The following is a 22,011-nucleotide window of genomic DNA, read 5'->3' on the forward strand; positions in this document are numbered from 1 at the left end:
TTGGAGGCCTACGGTCGGAATCCAGACTTTTACTTGAATGCTACCCCGGCTGGAGAGGCACATGCAGTTTCCTTGTTATTGTTTTAAATTAGTTCCTACAGTCTGCTAGGAGTCATGCATAAACCTCCAGCTAACCCGTGCTTCTCCTCCTGACATGGATGGTGAAGGAAGAGAGGGATCTGAAGAGTAATTGTTCCTGCAGAAGTGTAGTCCTGTTGTCTGTGACAGAATGCTGCCCTCTAGTGTCGTCCTAGTCTAAAACAAAGTGTCCAATCTAAGTAGACTTCGTTAACTGACAACAACAAAAATCCCATAAATAAAACAAGCATTGGCAATGTAAATAGGTCTGGCTTTGGGGAGTGTGCAATGGATTTTTTAATTTATTCGTTTTTGCAAACATATGCAATGAAAATCAAAAGTTTAAAAGTAAAAAAGTAAAACTGTTGCAGTTTAAAGTTGACACCATATGTGTAAAAAATAAAAATAAGTACAAATTGCACTCCCGTCGCGATAAACTAAACCATACAGTCATAAACCTCCACACTTCTTATGCCTCTATATGCAGAGAATTACAGCTTTTCGTTAATTGGACCCAGAATAGAATACACTTCACAAGACCTCTTCTGCTATCAAAGCACACTCGAGGCTTCTGGGCAGCACTGCTATATAGCATCGTGTTTTAGAGGCATAAAATACATATATCTTAGTGGCTGATTAAATGTAAATGTCGGAATTTGTAAAGCGCACAGCTACCTCCACCGGAGGTATCCCGGCGCTGTCCGTATACCGCTTAGGAACCCTTCCTGGCTTTCCTGGGAAATGTCCACTCCTGGGCACCCCCCAGGTGCAGCCAGGCATCCCAGCGCTTTTGGGGCCGTTGTGGAGACTAAGCAAGCTATTGCCCAGAGTTGCAGCGTGGGACCCATGATCAGAACATGCACTGAGGCGAGAATATCCAGTCAGGGGAATTAATGAGCCGGAGACCCGCCGAGGCGGGAATCGAACCCTGGTCCCTGGCCAGAGCTCTGCATCAAGGTCTGCCTGCTCTAACCATTGAGACACACTTCTCCACTTTGGCACTCCTGCGCCGGCTCTCCGCCAGCACCAAAGCCACACAAAGACCGCTCACATGATTACGAGTTAAACTCATGCGGGGGGACGGTCCTTTTGCCATTCCCACTGCGGTGCCATGAAAAAGGTCACCACAATGGGAGCAACAAAAATGTCCTAGTTCAGCATGGACTGTGAAGTCCATGCTTTGCTGGAACTGGGGGTGAAGCAGACAGGGGGACATATGTTGTACCCCCTGAATGCATCCCCATGGCATCCCTACCACCAGCCTTTTCATGGAGGTTCACTGCCATGAAAAGGTTGACGATGGAGGAACTCAAAATATGCTCGGCGGGAATGCCCCGCCACCTCCAGGGAGCAGCAGAGAGTCGTAATCTGCCGATTGGGCCACTACGAGTATGGCAGTCCATGGACCGCTAGACTCGTAATCACCCCCTTAGTCTCCTTCTCTATCCACCCAGGGATGAGCCACCTGCAGTCATTGTCACACTGTCCATCCCCAGTTTCCATGAGAATGGGAACAAAGTGTTTGAAGCTAGACCGAACTCTCACCACGCATAGTGTGCATATTATTGACCTACCTTCTAACTTGGCTTGCTGTCCGTGCAGTACCTTGTAGAAGCTCAGCACAAATGTTTAAATGTCTTCAGTGAGGCAAAATCTCGTTTTCTCAGAATTGAAGGCAGGCATGCGATAATAGGCCACCTATTGAAGTGAAGCGATAAGCCTGGATAACATTGACGTATACCGTGGAGGCTTGTAATCTAACCTGTGGTTGTAGCAGAGTTTGATAAGAGCCTTCCATCTTCTCTCAACAGAAACATAACGTCAGATTTTATTTGACTGCAGCCTAAGTGTGTGATAGTTTCTGTGGTGTCCAAACTAGAGCTTCACCTTCAAATGTTGTGTAAATTGTGACGATTATTTGCTCTGCTCAAGGATTAAAGTAACTGGATTATGTCTTAATGTCAGCAATGCTAGATTATAGAAATATACCCTAGGGAGCACAACACATTACTAAAGAGGCTTCCTTTCGCGTAGAACAATCTGGATATGTAGACTTTAGGCATATAGCTCCTGTTATCTGCAGCATGCAGTAACTCGTTGAAGTTTAATTTTCTGCTCAAGAGAGGCCCTTTATGTTATAGACTTGCCAAATCACACTGTGCTATGGTGTGTCACACAATATCGGCTCTCTTCACATGGTCACCCGTAGTGGTAGGAAAGATGAGCTGGAAGTTACTGCATAGGATTGGTTTTCCAACTCTTCTTTAAGTGCTATGCACTCGACATCCAGTAAGTGGTCTGAAAATACCCCAAGATATCTACACCATCATCAGCAAGAGATTTTTTGACAGGGGGCAGAAGTGCCTCTGAGGTTGTTCGTGGCAGGAGGTGAGGCCACGCCCCATCCGAGACTGTGGTCACTTCCCGCACCGCATACAGTGAAATACTTTTTTAAGTTGGCAGGTCTGGGCATAATAGATTCCACACTTCCTAGGTTCTAGTCATCTGCAGAACTGGTTGGCCATTGTTATTAACCAGTACAGAGTCAACATACTTTACCCCGAGAGTCGTAAGAGGCATCTCAAAGTATTGTAGCGCGTTAAAGAGGGTTATTTGTTTAAGCCCATTTGTTTTGTCACTTGGTTTTACGTTTGTTATAAGGATACACATGTGACATGTCTGAAGGGTAGCCATAGGCAAGCACCTGTTTGGACTGTGCAGAGAAATGGCCCTGAAAGCATGTGTTCTAGGATGTGGCACTATGTCAACTCAACAGGCCTACGAACTAATCTTATGCAGTCTTTTCAAGAGTTATTTGTGATGGAGTTATATGTTAATTCGAAATGTTGCCTATAGCCACTACACAGGTGAACTACATGCAGATTGTTTTCAAATAACTTCAGTGTTATTTTAGTGTTTTGTATAATGTTGCAAATTACTTCTTTTCTGTACTACTTTTAGGCTGTGTTTGTAGCCTGTGGTATAAATGTTATGTACAATGGTCCCTTGTTAGATGTTATACTATGTAGACATAAGGACTTGCAAATGGTGATGTTAATGAATGCCAAGCATGATTTGTATAATTCCAAGGGAAGACAGAGGAGAGAATTCCTTTGCAGCACTTTCAATGCCTTTACAGAATTGCCCTTTGCTGGATCCCAGAGCATGAAGGCTCCTAGCAGTAGCAGCTGCTACCGACGAGGTTTGGTGTGTTAGGGGGCAGGGGGAACAAGGGAGGAGGAGGATAATAATTTTTAAAAGCACTTACTTCTTTAATGCTGGCCGCCACCTCTTCTTACTCCATCCTCCTGGCAGGAAGCGCACAGCCTCCCAGAATCACCTGACGAATCAAAATGCTGCCTTAGCATTGTTGTGATTGGTCTGAGCACCGTGGTTCAGCGCTCAGACAGGGGCTGGTAGGCTGTGTGTGTTCTCCACGTAGGCTGTAATACAGCCTACGAGGAGAACATGCAGAGTGGGCATGAGGGTTTGGCCGCCCGAGAGGGCTGGACAAATAGGCATGCGCACTTTAGGTGCTGCCATCACTCCTCCCACTGTGACTCGGGGAGCCCAGCCACGCCCACCTGGCTTCAGCTGCAAGCTGAATACAAAAAACAAAATTTTAATAACGAAGTTAGCGAAGGAGCCGCCACTGGCTCCATGGCCTTCTTCACGTGGTGCCTTGAAATAATACAGAGTTGAGTTGTTTCTACAGCCGACATTTGATTGGAATCTGAAAAAGTGATCATTGGTCCATAGTGCCGTGTGACTTTAGTGAGGCAATCTACTTTGTACTTTTGTATCATGGAGTATGTCTGACAAGCTTTAGACTTTACATAGTTTCTACCAGGATTATGACTAGTCCTGTGTAATTGAAAGTTTTCACTTTTGCTCTCCAAGGGCTCTCTCCAGTGACCTTTGGACATATTCTCTTACCTGTATGTGAATACCTTTGGACATCTTGAGCCCTGGCATATGCGTAATCATTAAGGAATGAGCTGTCTGCAGCCAAGTGAACTTTTTTTATGTACTCACTAAAATTAGAAGCTAAACTTATCTGGGAGTCGAAACGCTTATGCATACATATATATATTCATGCCACGTATCCCTTTATTAATCAGGTTCAGTTAGTACTTAGAAGTCTCCTGCCAAAGAGGACTCACTCTCACACTGTGTAAGACATGCTTAAACATTCCTCCTATACTCAATGGAAGTCATCTGACACTAGGCCTCATTCTCACACTGTGTAAGACATGCTTAAACATTCCTCCTCAACTCAATGGAAGTCATCTGGCACTAGGCCTCATTCTCACACTGTGTAAGACATGCTCAAACATTCCTCCTCAACTCAATGGAAGTCATCTGGCACTCGGAGATATCATGAAGCACAGCAGTGATGGATGGATAGACCAGAAGGGTCTAAACCTGTAGTGGACTTTGTGCAACAACTTGTGCAGGTGTGGAATAGTACTCAAAAACATTGTGGAGTGGTTGACAGCTCAAAGCAACTGTATCAGACCTCTATTCAGAAAAACAGAGCAAGCATATTCATTGCCCTACCTCCCCTCAAGTCTTGTAGCAAGAGTTTCTTCATCTATTCTCATTGTTATGATTAAACTGAAGCGGAAGTCAGTGACCCACCTAATAATGTATCCAATTTACTGTGAGCTGTTGAGTTATTCTGTGCTAACCAACAGGGTTCTTCTAGAAACGTGTTAGTTAATGATTCCCTTCAGTGGTACGTCAATATGTGCAATTTATGGACATTTAAATGAGATTAAGATATTACTTGGCCACACGCCTGATTTCCTAATAATGGAAATGTTAATGTCAATTTTTGGGGGGACTGTATGGCTTCATAAGGTACATTGTTAAGCAGTTAAATAATCAATAATCTGCTACAACATAATCAATACAATTTACAAAGAGTTTATTCTACGGGGAGTTTCCAGCGCTAAATTTAAGAAAAAAAGAGAAACTGTCCTGTACTGGGCACACTTGTCAGATGGTCGTAGTACAGTTCTCCATTATTTATTTCTATGCATTTCTGATTTCTATTTATGTACAATGCTCAAAATTAATCAAGTTACCTTGGTTTGTTAGATTCTGGGCGGTAGACGCATTAAATGCAATACTGTGTTAGGTTTAAGGTTAATTAATCTAGGAAAAAGTGTTGCTGTTGTAGTAAAATTGTGCATCAAAAAAAGGATGACATTGCGTTGTACCAGAAAACCACAATTTATTCAGGAACTGCAAAAAAGGAAAGTCTGTTGGTAGGGAAATAATTAGCAATATACAGAGGTTAGAGGTAAGATTTAAGCATTAAAAACAAAACAAAACAATGATTTCTCTAAATAAACTAACTTTGTGGGGACTCAGTAGGCCAAATTGCACATGATATTTGGATAAAATTATCTGCTCAAACTTTGGTTGAAAGTGGGTAAAAATTATGTGAGAATTTTTTTTTAATTTGAATTATTGTACATGGTAGATTAAAACAATCTAATTTTCCTGTGATAGTGCCTTATATTTTAGGCAAGTGTGGCTCCTAGTTGATACCGCTGTTGATGTGTCCAATATAATTTCTATGGCTCACAACACAGTATCATTGCATACTTCCTGCCCACAAGAGCTGCTCAGGGGAGTGGCCTGGGGCACTAACTCTGGTTCACACCAACCAACCATAGGATGGTGTCATTTGCTTATCATGGAAGCGGACAGCACTGCTGTCTATTTTTTATTTTATTTATAGTTTGCTCTACAACAGTGAAGTATTTGCCAAAATGTTGGTAAGAAAATTTGCAGCCGGTGTCCAATATAACCAATTTCCCACGAATGTGTTTCTAAACTAACTGAATTGTGCGACTAGTGACATAGTACTAATTTAATCCCTTTTAGCCAGAGATTCTTTTTTGAAATACGTGTCAAACTGTCGGAGTGTTTCACAGACCATACTGCTGCCTTTGAATGCATATGACCACACTTACCAGTTGGGGAATTGATAGGTGTTTATTGACCTCGATCACTGAACTCAACCGGAGAGATGGCTTAAAGTAAAATGGTACAGCGGGGCTGATTGAATGACAACAATTGCTACTACCAATGGATTGAAACAATTGCAAATATTAGGATGCCATGTGGATCTTTGTACAGTCAACATACCCCCTGTTGATCTGATCGTAATGCTTTTCCCAGCTCAGTATCACGATCTATCATGAACATAAGATCCCATTTTGTCGTAATGGATTCGTAAGAAAAACTGTTTGCTTCTTAATTCAGCACTTATATTTTTGTACGGAATTGATTGGAGCAGCAGTGCCGTGTACATAATAGCAGAAGTGAGATCATCCAATCTTTGACCATGGGCGACATGTCAACTTAGACCACTGCCTCACCCTTAGCCCGTCAACAGCCTCCTGTCTGCTGCTGTGGGACTAGGGTCAGAGCCAGGATTGCAAACCACACAAAGTTAACTATGCTCTTAGAACCAAGTTATTTCTTTTCTTGCCACTGCCTTCAAGGCTCCTGAATCCTTTGGTAAGAAGCGTAAACCAAGACTGCTAAGAGGTAATAAGCCAAAAGTAGTAAATGTTATATTTTTCAACCAAGAGCGATGCTTTTGTTCAAATTACATGTTCCGAATGCGCTTAAGTACTCTACTTGTCATTTGACATCACTAATGGGCCTAAATTCCGATTTGTGATCCAATGATGGCATAAGTTTGAGTACTTGATATGAACTATTTGAGCACAATGCGTATCTCAATGGATTCTTTTTCTGTTTCACAGGAAAGATCAAGACGGGTGTGCCTGCCAAGCCCTGAGAGCTGCAGGTACGGTGGCTGAAGCATGTTTTCTTGTAAAAAAAAAATATGTGATATGATTCTATACCGCAGTTTGCAGCTGGAAATCAGTTTCACCTAGGAACATATTCTCTGTGGAACCTCTCATTATGTAGATCCCTTATTGTAAACCTTGTTCAGCATACATAACAACTCATACCTCACAACACTAATCAGAAAGACCCTTCATTATCAGCTTTGTGTGTAAAACTCATCCCCCACCCACTTACTCAATAAACACTGACAGGTTACATGCTTTTTGACTGTGGCTTTCAGATTTTACTTTTACCAGACTGTTTTACACCACTGCCTGTTTCTCTGGAAGATGATGAAAGGGCCTGTTTAACAAGTAATGTTATAGAAAAATGTAGTAGTGTGCAATAAACTACACAGAAAGCCTCAACTGTATGGCTGCTCCATAAGACACCATATTACACCAAAAAGTTTGCCAACATCAGCAAATAGAAGTGACATTCGCAGCAAAAAGCTCCCACTACAGGACTTGCCAAGGCACTTTCGGTAGTGCCCTTTTGGGTGCACAGAATGCCCGATGTACAAACATTCTGCACACAGTAGGGGTGTAAAAATTATTTTCCAATCGAGTTATACATCTTGATTAACCATATTAGAGTTTTGGGAATTTTACGATTGCCAATAGCACATGCGATTTTGGAAAATCCATCCTCATGGCAGATTTTCTACACCTTTATTTATAGTTCTTCCTAGGGAGGAGCATGTTATGCCATTGCGTTTCTATTCACAAACATTTGCAGTGGACTTTTCAAGCTCATTTACATAATTATAAGTACTCCCAAAAAATGGTTGGCCCAGTAGAGTGAAATATTTCCCAAATCTGCTTCATTTTTTAAGAGGGCAGAGAGCAAGTGGTACTTTGCAGATGGATATATATTCTTTATGGATAAAAAAAACAACCCACAATACCATTTTATGTGTAAAGGCACATCTTCTCCATGTGAGCATATTTTCTGACTTGTGGAAAACCTTCTAGAGCAAGTGTGGAGGAAGAATTCTGTTAAAATCAATGACCGTGGAAGATTTCGATGAGGACCCTGTGGAATGTTTGTGCATCCCTGAAAAAATTGGCAATCTATTAAAAAAGTTAGAGAAACCGAACAAAGCAGATTTCCGACTTTTCCAGAAGGCTCTGGCAATTTGTCCTGAGATCGTAATTTACATTTCACTTGATGTGTAAAGTATGATTGTTTTGTGGGGCATCTCAGTGCTTGAATTTAGGATACGATTAAGGGGAATTTTGCCTTCCTTACTTTTGAGCATAGTTCTTAAGTGACCTGAAGCTGTTTGCAAATTATGTGATAACATTTTTTTATAAATCTAGTGTGTTACCATTGAATAGGACACACAAATGTTCGCAATGCCTTGTTTAGGCTAGGAATTTTAGTGCACTTGGGTACTACTTATTATTCAAGGCGTGCAATGCTTACAGGGAGAAACATGTTCAAAGCTGCACGCCAAAAGTTATGATTTCGGTATCGAATAATTTTCTCAACTGTGAACTTCCCTGGTCAGCTGCACCAAAACACCCCCAATCTTTAGTGAAAAGAATACTAATTATTGCTGTAAGTAGATATGAAGGAAATTAATCATCAATATGGCTCTGTCACTTAGAACGAGAGGGTTGGAGGTAAAAAGGTAGAAAAGTTATTGTCACCAAATGCAAAAAATCGCTTTTTTCGGCTTGCTTTATTAAAGCTGTTTTCGATTTTCATACACCTCATCATTATAGAGATTTAAAATTAAAAGGGCTTCGGTTCCCCATGCCGAGTTGCAAGCTTTGCAGTTGGTTAAGGCAAAGAATTATACAAGCATCATGCTTCAGGAATGGAGTTTACTGCTTTCAACTTGCTAATATTGCAGCTGATGTGAATCGAACCATCATGGAAAATCATTCGAGGGAGGAACTGCTTTGGTTGGCCAAGATCCAATTCGTTTTTTAAAATATTTTGCACATCACGTTTCAACAATTTTAGGACCCTTTGTCTCTGGACTGATATATAAACTCTGGCTATGTAAACATTGGGAACTGCCTTGCAATGAAAAGAAGTGCTACATAACACTAGTGTTTGTTTAGAAGCCTGGACAACAAGAAAGCCAAGCACGTGTTGTCAGTCACTCATCGTTGATTAATAAGTATATGAGTGTAATATATATATATATATATATATATATATATATATATATATATATATATATATATATAAATAAATATATATTCCGTTAAATGAAGATAGTCATTTATTGCTTTGATAGTCTCACGTACTAGGGACCGTTGTGTTTATAAATACTTGATGACTCCAGGTCCCTAGTGCTTCTCGGGTTCCCCTTGTTTCCATTAACTACCCTGTATTATACATGAATCACGATCATCAAATCCCTTTGTACATAATCTTGCACCCACTAATGCTCATCACACTGTGCCCTCATAATGCACCGCAAAACTCTAATTTCTCCTTTTATGCAAGACGCGTAGTGCTCCCTTGATGCACTTCCATCATCACTTCTCCGGCGAGACACACCACACAGTGCTTCCCATAAGCACATTACACCATGGGTTTCTGAGACGTAACACCCAGTGTTCGGAGTAGGCGCATCACGGAGTGCTCCAATAACTAGCAGCTGGTGCACATTATGCTCTCTCCTGCTAACCCCGTCTGTTCACATGAACTATGAAAACAACAAAACTATTGGCTTTGCCACTGCTTGGTTCAGAAGCCACTGCATGAGAATAATATGTGACCATTGGTTGACCTCAATCTCTCAAACAATTCAACAGCATTTTTGAAGGACAGTAAAACAACCACAGCGGCGGACTAGTAGAGCCGCTCTTCACTGTTCTGTTTCTTTTTGTTCTAAACACAAGTGCACAGCACCTCCTGCACCTGCTGTCGTTCGGTGCAACTGCAACGCAGAACAGAAATTTCGAATTTTGGAAGTGTGCACCATTAAAGTTGTTGTTCACGACCAGTTAGAATATACGTGAGGACAGGTATTCCTTTTTATTCTTTCTTTATTCAATTCAGGTTCTTTTACACAACATCCAGCCAACGTGTTTCGTTCAGTTAAGACCTGACCTTCGTCAGGGCTTTTCAATATTAATTCACTGGGTTGTCCAATTAGTCGCAAGATGATTCGTGTAGGAAATATGGCATTTGTTTATTCCCAAGTCATTGTTCCTTCACTCCCAGAGCAGTCAAACTTCAAAGGAACATCGCCCAATAGTTAGGCCACGGGTATGATAGCCCGTCAAGTGTGCAGTGAAGTTACAGCAACTCGTCACCTCGCCAACCAGGTAGGATGGACTTTGGGGCATATTTACAAAGAGTTAACACCACCAGAACGTCACTTTTTCCGACGTTCTGGTGGCGTTAACTCCTTTGCCTTTATTTACAAGAGGCGTTAAGCCCCTATAAACACAGCACTTAGTGTGAAGGGGGCGTGCAATGGGTGTTGCATTAGGCGTTCCGCCGCAACGCCCATTGTTTGTTGACGCTACCCCATAATTAAAAGGTAGGGGGCAGCGCTGAAAATAAAGCCAGGGAATACCTGGTCCTTAAGCAGGCAATATGATGGGAAATGTTTTATTTCTCCTCGTATTTTGCTCTTTCCACGTGTGCTGCATTCTGCAGCACAAATAGATAGAGCAAATCACATGTAAAGATTGTTTATGTGCAGGAAGGTGTCCCTTCCTGCACATAAACAATTGCCCATGCAGTGCAGGCAGCCTGGCAAATGCCTCTGAGGTTGCAACAAAAAGTATCTCTGAGGTGCCTACTCTGGTGGTAGGCAGCTTTTTTAGTGCCACCGCTAGGTGTAACGTAGGGGTGCGCCACATTCTTGTGAATACGGCACATAACTGCGTTTTGAAACTGTCAGAGCGTGGCACTACCAATTTTGGCGTAACACCCTGCCCCGCCAGTTCCTTGTAAATATGCCCCTATAACTGCATGCTCAGAAGGCCGAGACCCTTGTCAGAAGATGCTCAAAGTCATTATCTCTTCTCCCCTGTATGGTTCGACGTGGCGAAAACTATCCTACAAAATTCAAATTCAATCTCATTTCTCACCTCCTCAAAAAATTCCCTCCCACATTCTAAATGTATTGTTAATTATACTAAAAGGCTAATCCTTCATGTTGACTCTAAATCAGACATCGATTTTATGACTAATATGCCATCAATCTGGTGCAATATAAAAACTCAAGATTGAGTGTCAAACAATGCAATGGGACAAATGGATTCCAAAAGGAGTATTTCTAATTAAACAAATGAGATCAATCACGGATCCGATATCTTTCTCCAAACTTCAACATATATATGGCCGTAGGAATATTTCATATTATAGATGTATAAAACTTAAAGCTTCCCTTCCTAATTCACATATAGCAGACTTAAGCCCAGTCATCGAGGATTCTATATCAAAGGTGCTTAATGAACACACAGTCCCCAAAGTTTATGCACTACTATTACCCACTTCTTACAAACGAATACTCTCCACCCAATCCAAATGGTAAAAGGAAAGTGACCATCACCCATCCAAGTTTAACTGGTAAGGATTTGGAAATTACTCGGTCACTAGCTCATAGCAAATATCAGCTCCTCCATAGTGCCTTTTGGCCTCCACACTGATTCCACAGGTTGAAACGCGGAGGCAAGCTTAAATGTTGGAACTGCAACTCTTCAATAGGGGATTTAACGCACATGATATTTGCCTGCCCAACACTGCGCACTTTCTAGAATGACATATTTAAGTTCACTGAAGAATCTCTGGACATCAGACCCCCAAGAAACTTTTCCTATCTCATCCCAGGGCCTGCTGATACAAATATTTGTCATTCCTCAGATGCTTACCTGTTAGACCAGATGCACACAATTGGTCGTAAAACAATTTTATGCAACTGGAGAGACACTATAAAAGAAGGGATCTAAAGCTATAATTAATGGCTAATTTTTGATCAGGTCAGTAGTTAATGCCAACCTTCAACAATCCCACTGGAAATCCAAATTGTGTCTTATATGGTACAAATTAGACATTTATCTTGCTACGATCAAACCACCCTAGCTAACAATCCCAATATGTACATTAGTATATATTGAACTGATGATCAGTCGTTTTAATTTTTTTTTTATTTCGCCTCAGAGATTTTGTTTCATATCATACAGACTAAGTCAGTCATACTCCTATCTAGACACTCCAATTCAGAATCAACTTGCATATTTTTTCTTTTCTTTTTCTTGGACATAAAAGTGAAACGTTTGTATTATTTTACAATACGTTTAAGATTTCTGTCTAAGCTCAAGATCTTGAGATTTGTATAAAGTCCTCTTAATTTTGATTTGAACATTTTGCATTTGTTTCAACCTAAAATGTAATAAAAATGATTTTAAATCAAAAAAACATTTCAGCCTGTTAGCGGATTATCACAAATAATATCAGCAGATTCAGTGAGTGTAACACAAATTGACACACTTTCATTTGCAGTCTAATTTGAGAGGTCAATAGAATGAACAAGTTATGGGGTCAAAATCGCCCCTTTCCTTTGTCTCAAGTGAGCAATACGTATACTTTAAAATGGGTAGACTCACATGTTCTGGTTTTCATTATGAAATATCAGCCGTGGATGTATATCCCCTTACACAGCATACAGTAACACAGGTATATGCCTGCTTGTCATTTAATTTGAATAGAAAACTTCTTCAGTCGTCCAACATGAGCGGTTTTCTACTTGATATAGCTTTCTGAGTTCTCTGTAGCCAGCAATGCAGCTTTAATAGTGCTATATACTGGAAGTGGGGCCTGGACGGCCAAGAAGGCAGCCATGCTCCTTCCTGCTCCCGCCCGAAACCCATCCCTGCACCCTAGCTTGGGTGCTGGCATGCCTGAAAACATTCCCCAATGCTGCCTGTGTTCCACTGCAGGTCCAAGGGGCCACGAGTGCCCACTGGTTCGGACCTGCACAGCTGATAGGAGCAGCCACGGACGGGAGCCAAGTACTTGCCAAGATTGCGGCTAGGAGCAGCAGTCGGTCTCCAGAGTGAGGATTTGGATTTTCCCTATGGTGGGTGCTGAAGGGGGAGATTTTGGAGGGGTGAAGACCTTTCGTCACGCCTCTACCCTTTCCATAGCTGATGGGACCGGACTCCCTTTGGGTCCTGACGGGCCTGGAGGCCTCCGCCCTGCCACACAACCGAGGGGACCCTGAAAATGAGGTGGGCGTGACCACTGGAGTGTTCCAAACAAAGAAGAGAGTAAGGGAGTTCGTTCACCCAAAAGTGAACTAGAGACTTCTCCTATTCCCCTGGGAGGAGATATGGCAAAAACAAAGAGAGGAGTATCCACTATGATTTTGAAGAACAGACGTATCTGGAGGACCGGTTCTTGGCAAAAAGAAGGAAATTCATCCTTTTGATAGAAACCCCTCACTCACCACCTAGTGGTGACATGCTTCATCATCGGGGTCCACCTTGGCGTCCTAGCGACACCAAGGTGTGCTGCAACACCTGGACTACAGTGGAGCGGGTTGTGGCTGTAGGTGCAAAAAAATGTTAAAAATTGTCCTGGTTGTACTCAGAAAAAGTAGTTTTATTTTTAGAGCAACTGAACAATGTTTTAAAATTAATACTGGCGAGATCCTGGTAGGGAGGGTTACGACCCAGGGATCTCTATATGTGTTGAGTGGTCAACATGTTTCTACCATAAGGGCTATTGCCCGGTATTCGTCAGGACCAGAAAAAACAGGTGGACAGGGGGTGCGTGCTCCCTAAAAAGCACACCCGTCCTTGATCCCCTGTGTGCCTACTGGCAAAAATTGCCAGTGGTGAGTGCCGCTCAATAAAATAAGTGAGCTGGCGGGTAAAAAAGAGACTCAAATTTGAGTGCTCTGCGCTTCAACGGGCAGGGCGTAGGGTCAATGCCTGTATAATAACAAATTAGTTTCAGGCAGGTAAGATCAGAGTCGACCTACTCCTCGCGTCCACTGAAAATGAGGTGGGCGTGACCACTGGAGACCTGCACTGCAATCCAGCGGGAGGACACACCAGAAGTATGTTGACCTTTCCTTGGCCCTTTCCTATCACTTGCACCTTTGAGGGCTTTTCTGCTGGGGGGAGTGTGACACCCTCCTGTCTTCTAACCTAGATTTGGTGGCCTGCAGAGGGCCAGCTATATGATGGTCTACCAAAAGGTGCGGCGGGCCAGTTGGTCCACCCTACTCCTTTCAACACTGTTGCGTAGCGCGGGGCGAACTCTGGAGAATACGCCCCTTGGTGGTGGCCCCACAGCAAACTGTCCTGAACTATTCTTGTTTTTTCCCCCACCCACCACTTTCCCTTGGGGCACCACAGAGGCACAGGGGAGGCAAATCTTAGCCCATGGGAGCCTCCTGCTCTCGAACTGTGATCAATGGAGGGCCTAGCTTCTTGTGCTGACCGTGATCTGTGTTCTGGAGACCCCTGCCCTGAAGGGCCACTATACGCTGAAGATGGTGGTGCTATGGGAGTGACAACGCTCTGGCCTTCCAGGCACAGACCTTGATTGCTAAGTTTATGGCCCCTGCCAGGTGCTTAAAGTGGGCTGTGGGAGGGAAACCCTAGGCCTCAAAGTCGGCGACACTTCAGTGATCATGCAAGCCATTCAGAAGTCAAAGTTGGCCCTAGAGACCAAGATAAGTGAAGTAGGGATGGACATAGCCCTGGTGAGCCAAGACCTCTTCAAAGCAGTGGAAAAAGTATCAGAGGCGGAGGAAAAAATTTCTGAGTTGGAGGACACTGTGTGAGAGCTCAAAATGGAGGTCTCCAAACTGTCCACGATGTCCAAGTCCCTCAATGAGCGGACAGAGGACAGAGATCAGAAGCCGCAGAAACAACCTTTGATTCAAGTAGTTTCCTGAAGAAGGGACTCAAAACTCAAAACCCAAGACATTCCTGGAACTTTGGTTCCTCTCCTGGATGGACATTGACCGCCTGTCTTCGTGTTTCATCATCGTATGAGCGCGTAGATTGTTGGGGCAGAAGCTCCACTGGGTTACTCACTCCACCCCATGATCGCTCCCTAAAGTAGTGAATTACTGAGAAAGAGACGCAATCTTGCAGGAGGCACTGGAAAGGGGGCAACTATCATTCCAATCTGGTTGCATCATGATTTAACCCGACTACACATGCCAAGTACAATAGTAACAGAAATCATATGACCATTTCAAGCAGAAACTCTGCGCTATGAACCTACACCGTATGCTCCGGTACCCAGCAAAATTGTGTGTGATACACCCCTCTAAATCACATTACTTTGATACACAGGAAGACGCAGGATGAAGTAGCACTGACTCACAATGAACCAAATTCCACAATAGCTCGGTCCCTCTCCTATGTGATTATGGGACCCAGGTGCGTTGGCTGCAAGAAATCCCAGAGGGGGCCCCTATGGGGTCTGGGCCTCATCGGAATATAAAGTAGAACGTGAGTGGCCAAAAGATACCACAGAGCCTGACGATCCCATTGGCTCTCTGACGCCAGCAGAGAGGGTCGGTCATGCAATTTGCACAACACTGTATGCCTGCAATCTTGATGTTTCAGGAGTCTCATCTCTTGGGTACCAAGTGTATGTTCCTAGCCAGATATGGCTACGACAGGGTTTCTCATGAGGGTTCCTCGGTGGATCCAGGGGGTGGTGGTCCTACTCCACAAGACAATTCCTGGGGTGGTCTCCCGCAGCATCTTAGGGAGATACGTGATTTTTTAAGGTTTTTTAAGGTTCCCACTATAATCTGCTAGGTGTTTACATCCCCCTAAACTGTCCAAAATCCTTGAGGATGAACCTCAAAGGACTTGTATTCAATGTGCACCACAGTAAGACAATCATTGAGGGAGACTTCAGCGACATCATGAACCCTTCCAACTCCGTTTGACCCCTTAGAGAGACACTAAAGGCGGGGAAAGGGTTGCTAATTGGGTGAATGATCTGGGCCAATGCAACGCCTGGAGAGTCTGGAACCCAAGGATCCTGGGCTACACTCATACCTCAGCAGCCCACGGCTCTGTTTCTCACATTGACCACTGCCTGCTTCCAGCCCCTCACCTCTTGCACAAGACTGACTCACATATTTTACAGAGGAGCATTTTAGTTCATGCTCCTGTCACAGTTCACTTTGGCACCCGGACAGATGGAGAGTGGCCTGTGTGGTGCCTCAACGATTGGCATCTGACCAACATCCAATTTCCCCCATTCCTGCTCTGCGCAACTATGGGTGTTCCTATAAACTAACCTAAGGACAGTAGACTCACCTGGGATGTTATGGGCGTCTTACAAAGACACCTTGAAGGGGATCGCCCTTTCGTACATAAGAGGCAGGGAGTGGGAGAAGAATGCGCCTATTACAGACCTTGAGGCCACCATTCTAACACTTGAATGCAGTAACCAGTGTCATCAGACAGAGCAGGTTATCCTCAGAGTATGACGTGATGGGGTGGCTGGGTACCCTGGATGATGCAGACTGGAGAGAGGCATTTATGGCACCTTGTACCCTGTCAATCCCTGCACACCTGCACCTCCTTCAACTTAAATACTTCCATCATACCTATCTTATGCCCCAACGAATGTGGAAACCTTACAGACTATCTGCACCCACCTGTTTTGGATTCCCAGTACATGAAGGGGACTTTTACTACATGGAATGGGGATGCCCGGTAACAGAATGCCATTGGAAACAGATATTTGCTTCACCTGCAGAAGTACTGGGAAACCTGATCCTAGCTTCACTGAAAGTAGCTTTGCTGGGCATACTGGACTTCCCCGGGGGCCCCAGAGGAGATCGAACTCTAGTGCTCCTTGGGACATTACTCGCCTTAAGAGACATGGAAAAATACTGGAAACCATCCGGTGCCCCCCGCCCCCCCAATCTAGTATAGAGGGAAGGAATGGTCTGGTGTGCGAAACAGTAGGACCCTATTGATGCCACATGTGGCTGCCCCCGGAAGCATGCCAAGATATTGAGAAAGTGGTGGTCCTATTATGGATTGGGTTGAAGGGGTTATGGGTGATCCTAATCTGCTTGCGTCCAATGGTATGTGCCATTGTAGTAACTTTTGTTCATACTGTTACCCAATGTGGAAGCGCAAGTTATTGCTCATATTCTAAAAACAATAAAATGTTTTGGTATAAAAACATGCAATATACTGCAGTATTATATACAATTTTCATTTGGACAAGAAACAGGCAATAGGCTGAAACATTAATTTTAAAGGTTATAATTCGCACCTGGCATATCAGATATAGTATCCCTACATGTAGATTTGCTCTTGTTTCCACAGTACCGTAAATAGCTGGTGCGATGGCCCTACAGATACTCCATGACTTTGGCAGGTACTCTGGCATAAAGGTCAACCTGCCTAAGCCTGTGGTCTTCCCAGTCTGCCCACAGAGATAGACCTGTAGTAGACTTTTACATCTTCCAGCGATTGGATCTCCCCCATTACAGTTGCATGATGGAGCTCAGTCAGCCCAAGCGTCACGGGGTCAATTGACCCCGAAATGTTTACCAGCAATCACTGTAACATTCCCTATCCAATCTCAAGCATCTTCTCAAAATCCTCGAAGCAACCATTTTGGCAGCTTGGGACATTATGTTAATACTAACTCCGATATTCCTCTATCTGCTGTCAGTCAGCCAGAGATTGTTCATGCGCCATCAGTCTACCCACTGCATCAACCCCTTTCTAGCTCCACATGGCGCATTGGCCCTCATTGGCGCAGTTCACCCAAAGAGATTGCAGAGGTGCCCTCTTCCCCCAATGGGCCGCCCAATTTATATGGTAAGATATTTTGAAGCTGCCCTCTGACTTTTATGAAAGGAGTGATTCACTGAAAAACAATGTCCTTTACTGGCTTCGGCATGTCAGACAGTGCCACTCAATTGTGTATTCTGGCTCTATTTATGCTAAACAGCTTTAGCGCCTGCTGGTCCCTGGGACGCAATAGAAGTTAACCTTATTACCTTTGATCTGGCAGATGCCTTGATTTCCTTTGATCTATGTTAATTTCCCCCAAATAGCTTGTAAATAAGCTTTAAAAACAGCCCACCCCATCTCGTAATATCAACCCCCAGGGAAGACGGTGTGTGCGGTTGTGTGGGTACTAACACAAGGAAGAATGAAACTGGTCTGGAACATGGGGCCCAGTGTGCCATTAACCAGGAGAGTGGCCTGGCCATGCTTGATTGACTACAGAGATCGCCTGCCCCCTCACCCCCTGTACTTATCCATCTGCTTCCTCCATCTGGAGGGGTCTCCCACTCAGGACCCAGCCAGATAAGGCTATTCCTGCTCCAGCCACTATGGGGGCCTTTAATGATCTTTAACTGATTACTCATCCCTTACAATCTACATTGACCTCTCCGAGGCCCTTGCAGGCCCCGAAAAATCCCACTTCTGCTCTTCATCTTATCTTTTGGAACATTGCTGGGATCTTGCCTAACATGAACAATGTGAACTGAGGATTGTTTATTGATAAATTAGATTTTTGTATCTTCCAATAGACTTGGGCTCTTACCCAAGTACACAGGCAGGGCTTTCCAACACATAGTATTGAAGCAGTACTATCGAACACATAGTATTGAAGCATACCATCGGTACCAGGTAGGCCATCATGGAGGCTTCATATATGGTCAAAAATATTGCTTGCATGTGCCATTAGAACATTAATAATGATTCTTAAGATATTTTAGTTCGCAACTTGACACCCAAGTCTGGGACACCTTATTTGTTGATCAATATTTATAATAGGTCAACTCCATTTGTAAAACCCTCCCAGACTTTAAGAATTTTGAACGTATTTTTGGTATATTTTGGCCTTAGTCATGTAGTGACTACTGCAGGAGAATTTAACATGCCTCTCGAGCCATATACCCCCTTTCTGGAATTATTCGAGGGAGAAGATGAATCTTGGGGGATCCTCCCTTTTTGTGCCCCTAGCAAATCACCCAAAATGAGCTCTGCTGCCCTCCAGATTATTGATATACTAGTCGCTTATGGCTTGAGGCCATGTAATGGTCATTTTCCATTATATACTGCTGCCGAGCCTACATTTCTGAGAGGTAATTGTAAAAGACATGTTGATTTTATCATTTTGGATGTACGGGCAGGGCACGAAACAAAAGAAATGGCAGTCAGAGATCACCATGACAGTCACGACTTTCCTATTGCATTAGATTGGGACAAATCACAGATAAGAAATAGGGAGCATTGAACCCTGTCCACATTATCTACCTCTAAGGTGACAAGTAATAATAAATACAAGGTGAAATGGGAGCTTCCCTCTAGACTAAAAGAGGCCATATCCCAATGTATAGACTTGTATCCGATGAATTGCAAATATCTGAGTGTCAAGCCCTGTATCCTACCCAAATCACGATTTTGCATGAAAACCTCTTTAAAAAGTTAGGAAATGTATTGTGAAGGATTGTAAAAGTGGAAGGGGGACCTCTGACAACACAAGCGAATGAGTGGTTCAGTGAATTTTGCAAAAGTGCTACGAAGACCTTGGTAAATGCCCTAAAGAGCAAACAAAGAACACAAAACCCTGAACAAAAGGATTAAGAAATTTATTTTGCTGCTGTATGAATTGAATTGTGAAAACTCTTGTACTTAACAATTAATTAGAATACTAAACGTGTGCTAAGGAGCAACAAACATTTGTGGCATCGCCTAACTAGAAGAGGGAAAGTGGTTCTCTTCTCCTTTTAGCACCGTGAATAATCATTGCCCAATTACTTGTATACAAGAAAAGTGCACATCTCCCTGTGGCGCCGTTAACCTAGTACAAATTACCACTATTCTAGCAGCCAAAAGAACACAGATTGCTGAAGTAAGATGGGAGTACACCAGGGCTATAAAAATTAGTAAGGCCCGGTGGTAGGCTGGTATATGGGATGATTTGTTGAATGAGGTAAGGCTTAGGGACAGCAAGCGTTTTTGACATCTGAACACACATAACAGGCGCAGAGACATAGCCCGTCCAGACTCCATATTGCCCTATAAGTCTGTGTAAAACATTTCTCGACCCTTTATGGGAAGAAAACTTTATGCAATGGGTTATCAGAGACTTTTTCAGTTCTCACTATAGAATCCCCTCTGAAAGAGATAAAGCTATTTACTTTAAAAGAAACTATAGATGCAATCCAGGCCCAGAAACCCGTAAAAAGCCCTGGCTTCGACAGAGTCCCCCCCCATGTTTATTTCATAGTGAACTTTAGATATGGGGTCCCTATATAAATTCTCTGTCAAAAGTATTGATGGCAGGATCTCCGATCCCGAGCTCCTGGATAGCAGCGAAAATAATTCCTATTCATAAGAAGGGATATAAATCTACACCGGGAAATTACAGATCCATAAGTCTGGTTGATAATATACAAAAAGTCTATAGCATGCACAGCGAGACTATGGGACTCGACTTCCCAAGCGAAAGTGTTATCCCACTTACAGGCGGGATTCAGATCCGACACTAGCACAATCGAACTGTTTCTTGCTTATTAAGTGGACGACAATAGATATTGATAGAGGGCTGTTGCTTGTTGCCTTCGTTAACCTTCGAGCTGTGTTCGATCTCATCCTGAGGACAAAACTTTAGGAGGTTCTGCATAGGATTGGGGTCCCATGGGGATTACTGTCCCTATTCCGGGCTTTATACTCTGAAACTTTAGGTGAGGCCCTGAAGGGGAACTGGCGGAAGATATTCCCATCAGGAAAGAAGTAAGATAAGGGTGCGTTTTGGCCTCTACGCTATTTCTTCTGTATATAAATTGCTGCTCCCCCTATCTTTTAAATTGTGAGAATGACTCCCCTAAGGTGAAGGATCACAAAATACAGTGTATTCTCTTTGCAGATGACACTTTGATATTGTTAAAAGCTCCTCGGGGTCTATCCATTCTTTTGGACAAATTCAACACTTTTTGCTCAGAGTATGGCTTGGAAATGAGCAGCTGCAACATAAAGTATATGGTCCTTGGTGCCCGAAAAAAGCCAAGAGGAAGATATTCCCAGGAGGTGAAACATTGGATTGGGTTTACGAGTTTGACTATTTGGGAGTGAGAATCGAAGACTCCTGTGGATGGGCAGCCTAGATAGAGAAAAGTGTTGTAACTTTAAAACAAAGAGAAGGATCCATTATAAGATTTGCTAATAGGGAGTTGCCTTTTGCCTTCTCCCCCATTGAGATATATAAGATTCAAGCTTGTTGGCGAGTCCTGCATGGGGCTGATTTGTGGGGGCATTGTAATCTTAGCACTCTTGAAAAAGGCGAAAATGCTTGTATAAAGGCCCACTTGAGGCTCCCTACTAGTGCTCCGATACTTCCAGTTAGATTAGACCTAAATCTTGGATCAATTTCTGACATTGCTGTGTTTAGACCTATTCAATGTTGGATAAGGCTCTGAACTAACGAGGACTTAAGTCTCTATCGGGATTGTATTAGAACCATATTAAATGACCTCTCTGTTGGGAAGATTCCCTGGCTAGTACACCTAAAACCTTGGTTGTTCAAGCTGGGCCTGATGGGTTTTGGTTGCAAATGTTTGCATTACCAAAAGATGCGCGGGATAAGCTAAAAACATCCTTCTGGAACTTTGTGTTAGGAGCCAAACTTTCCTAAACCACCCCAGGCACCCTGGTAGACTCCTTTTGTTTGTTTAAGTGTGTGCCAGATTATCAGCCATACCTAAATTTGGTCATTAACCCTGTTGCTCGTGCCTTTTTTTACAAATTTTAGATTACTTATTTTACTGTTGGCTTCATTTACTTGCTCCTGCATGAAAAAGGGAGATACATTCAACCTGTGCCCGATGGGCTGCCGGGCAGTTGAGAATACCGAATATGTGTTATATTTTTGCAAGGCTTATGCAAAACAATGTTCATATTGGATTATTACACTTTCCAAAACTCCTTGGTTTTAGGGGTCGTCACACAGCTCTTAGGGTATACAAAACCATTACTAGAGATTGTGTTGTGTACTCAATTACAAGTTATCTGTCAGCAATGTGGTACATCAGGCTGAATGCACTTATAAAAAAAG

The 22,011-nt window shown here is 43.2% G+C and overlaps 1 protein-coding gene across 3 annotated transcripts in view; it reads left to right on the forward strand.

Moving 5' to 3' along the window:
- Window positions 1–22,011, forward strand: part of HIVEP2 (HIVEP zinc finger 2) — a 523,606-nt gene that overhangs the window by 435,129 nt on the left and 66,466 nt on the right. For all 3 annotated transcript variants that reach the window (XM_078649003.1, XM_078649004.1, XM_078649005.1), the window contains one exon: window positions 6,867–6,910. The gene's annotated coding sequence lies outside the window, so the exon portion shown is untranslated. The remainder of the gene's footprint in view (window positions 1–6,866; window positions 6,911–22,011) is intronic.

This window comes from Lissotriton helveticus, chromosome 6 (genome assembly GCF_964261635.1).
Source record: "Lissotriton helveticus chromosome 6, aLisHel1.1, whole genome shotgun sequence".
NCBI lineage: Eukaryota > Metazoa > Chordata > Amphibia > Caudata > Salamandridae > Lissotriton > Lissotriton helveticus.